This window comes from Atta cephalotes (genome assembly GCF_000143395.1).
Source record: "Atta cephalotes unplaced genomic scaffold scaffold00006, whole genome shotgun sequence".
Lineage (NCBI taxonomy): Eukaryota > Metazoa > Arthropoda > Insecta > Hymenoptera > Formicidae > Atta > Atta cephalotes.
This window is the reverse complement of record NW_012130070.1, coordinates 4,347,417-4,351,337: the sequence shown is the minus strand read 5'-3', so window position 1 is coordinate 4,351,337 and position 3,921 is coordinate 4,347,417.

Sequence of the window (3,921 nt, the reverse complement as noted above, 5' to 3'; positions counted from 1 at the left end):
TATATATATATATATATATATATATATATATATATTTTCCCGAACAATTTTCTTTGCTTTTTTTCTTACTCCCTCTTTATCCTTTTATAATTTATCTTATACGTTTAAAAATCTTTCTTTACGCTTTATTGCTAGTGTTATTGGAAGTATAATCGTTTGTAGGCTATCATTCTGCATGGAAATATCAATGCTTAAAAGAGAAATAACATCTAGAGAGAAATAACAGTAATATTCTAGTTCAGCACCTAACGCCAATTATTTCTCAATTCCGATAATCATTTCTTCGAAACTCGTACTCTGTTAAGTGCAACATGAAACAACAAGCGATATTTTATCACAATTGTATTTGAAGAAAAGTAGATCACTTCGCTACACGTATTAATTAACATACGTCAAATTAATCAATTAAATTAATAAACAAATTAATAATAAATTAATCAAGTAGAATAATTGGTTCAATGAACTATGTAAATTTCAGAGATTCGTATTTCTCTCAATTATTGAATTGAAGGTCTGAATTTTTGCATACAGTTTATGAATTTAGTTGACTACATACTGTAAATAATAATTTTTAAGTTATCCCTGAAGTTTAGTCATAATTTCGATTATTTTAAAAAACGGAAAATAGTTCATTGTGTACAAGGGGTGCTATTTTTAACAATGAATATTTTATACTGCGAATTGTTAGGCGAATTGTTATTTTAGTTTTGCTATATTTTAAAATGTTTATTTATAAAATAAGATAATTATAAGGTGAGGATTCACAAGGCCGACCACCGTGTTTTTCTTTCGTTTTGAGTGAAAAAGCGTCGAATGAGTATATTTTTTTATTGATATTTTATGTGGAGGTGGAACCATATTCTAAATAATTATTACAATGAATTATTATTTTGAAAGTTATCATAAAAAAGGTTATGTGATGTACAATATATCATGGTTCATTACACTGTACTATTGTTCACTACGTTAAAATGATTCATTGTAGACCACCTAGTCTTTTCCACGATAATCTCCTAAATAATATGGTAAAATAATATAATAGAAAAAGTTGCTTACAGAATAATAAAGCCAAATGTGCACACAAAACTATTGCACAATGAAAAAAATGATAGATATAACAACAAAAACATAAAAATGCGTAAAATTTACTTTGCAACTCAAAAATTATTATTCTTAAAATATGACATTACAATGGCCGTTCTTGGCGCGCTCTGCCAGTCGACTGGGGAGCCGAGAAAGGGTTCAAATGCGAGTCACTGCATGATAGCAGCACAATCTGATAACGTTGCATTTACGAAATATCGCAATAGTTCATAATGTACTATTGATTCATTGTTGGATTACTTACCCTAAAAATTAAATTAAAAGTTAAAATTTTTTCACTTTATTATCATAAACTAATTGTATAATTTTAGATTATTGGATTGACGTCTCAATAAAAATAGCACGCATATTTACAAAGGAGTTACAAAAAAAAAAATGTAGAATTATTCACACGAAATATCCAGGATATGTGTTTGTTTTCTGCTTTTACAACATTTCTAACATGAGCGATTAGCTTCTATTTATGGAATACGATTTCCCTCATTTTTATTCATCCGATCTATTGTTGCGTGAAATATGAATCAGTATTCCTTATGGCATTATCGGACAGAGTCAATGTATTAATTGTTTCTTCTTTATTTAACTGCGGAAAATTCGATGCTGCAGCACTAACATTCGCTCAACTTCCCGATTAATCGCGCAAAACAATACTCTTACTATCGTGAAGATAAACAACGTCGATACAGATGACCTTTGAGCTGGCATTTTACTGCTAGAAGAAACGAAGGAGAGCGTTTCGAAACAATGAAGCGTTATAATCCAAAGTATTTCTTCATTCTTAAATTCTTACATCCTAATTTTTCGCATATTGTGAACAGCGGCAAAAAAACTTTAGTAATTTCAGTTTATATAAATTAATTATTTATTAATTAAAATTATGTCGCATGTGCGGTAATTAATAATCTACTAAATATTCAGCAATAGTTAATTAGTTTACTAAAAATTCAGATAAATAAATAAGAACGAAATACAAATTGTACATAGAAAGTAAATAAATGTGTGCATTCCTGCTTTATCTATTCTTGCGTTGTACCGGAAGATTATTGTAAGTGCATCTCGAACGCATCGCGCTGTGGCTTAAAAGCGTCCAGCTGAAAAATGTTATAAAAACATGCGTGACTCTAAATTTAGAATTAAGCTCGAAGAGTCTGCTATGCTTTCCTACATACGGGAATCGCTTCGTGCTCCGTTCTCGCGTTCCATGTTGCAGCTTATTTCTGACATTTAATACACTCAAAAAAAGTGAAACAACTTCGTGACGCCGTAGAAAAATTTTATTTAAGCAGTATAAGTAAAATTTGAATAATCTAAAAGAAGTTGCATTTTTTGATGCTAAAGAAATATTATGTAATATAAACGTTTGTTAATAAATAAAAATTATTGTTTCTCAATAATACATTTTTATGAAATTTTTATATGAAATATTATTTTTATTTAAAAAAAAAATTTTTATTTAAAAAATTTTACTTTAACTTTCCTAATAATTTTAAGAACAGAGCATTACAAGTAGCATTCACTTAGAAATTACTCGTATCTTCTTATCAGAAAATCTACATTTTCATCGCGTGTAATTTGTACATTTGTACAACACTATGTACATTTAATGTTCTTTTTAAAAATTAATGAGTTAAAACGTTGAGCAACAAATAATTTGATTTTTTTTTTCTGAATTAAAAAAACATCGCAATTTGATAAAGTATGCGTTACATGTTAAGCTTACAAGACACTCAATTGAAAGTTTGATCGGTGATAGATACATCGCGTGAAGATGCTTCATATTCTTGCAAAACATCGCAAGAGAGTGACGATCAAGCGAAGATTTCGCCACCTTAAAATTGATTCGATCTACGTAATTATTAAATTACGTGGCTTTCACAGCTAACGGCTACAGCATCTTTCTTGAACAATTAACATAGAGAGCTATTAATTTGATGCAGTCTTTCGTGCACAATATCCAATAATTCGCTTGGGAAGAATATCGATCCGAGACGTTGATAAATGCTGAAATCATTTAGAAATGAATGGATCCGTCTCGCCTAATCGCACAGCTGCAAAATCGAAATACTATTGCCGTGCGCATTACTTGCCGAGTATTGCATCATAAAGAGAAAAGCATTACAAGGATCTTTCATTATAAAATAAAATTGAAATAAGAATACATGCAAGAGGGATCAACGAAATTATCTGATAACTCTTAATATCTGATTACCCGAATTTTCGAAAAAATTATTTTTAAAAATTTCTTTATTTGTACACATCTTGAATATCCATATAAGATTGTTATGACAAAAGACATGACAGATATTAATAAGATAAGATAAAATTTTTTAAATAAAATTTTATATATAAAAAATATAATAAAAATAAATAAAAAATATAATATATGAGTAATTTTTTTTAATTTATATAATTTTTTAGGATAAAATTGTCATTTTTTGCAACAAAAGAATCTCATAACGTTTTGGAACGATCGAAAATTCAGAGCTACAATATTTTTTAATCAATAATTATAGTTTCTCGCGGCATATGTGCGACAAGTGTATTCACGCGTACTTGTTCCTGTAATAGCACGCTATCGCGGAAAATAAACTCTCACGCCAAACAGGCGTTTCCTTCTTCGCGGTCGAAACCTTCAAACGAGTGTCGGGACCTTCCAACGAACACTTCGTCGTACCAACTTTCATTCGTTGAAGAAAAAGCATGACTTCACAGTTCTTTTCTCCACTATGCGCAAATTCTCTCACGTATCTTCAACAAATTACAAACAATAAAGAACAATGCAGCTGCAGAGAGTCTCTCTCTCTCTCTCTCTCTCTC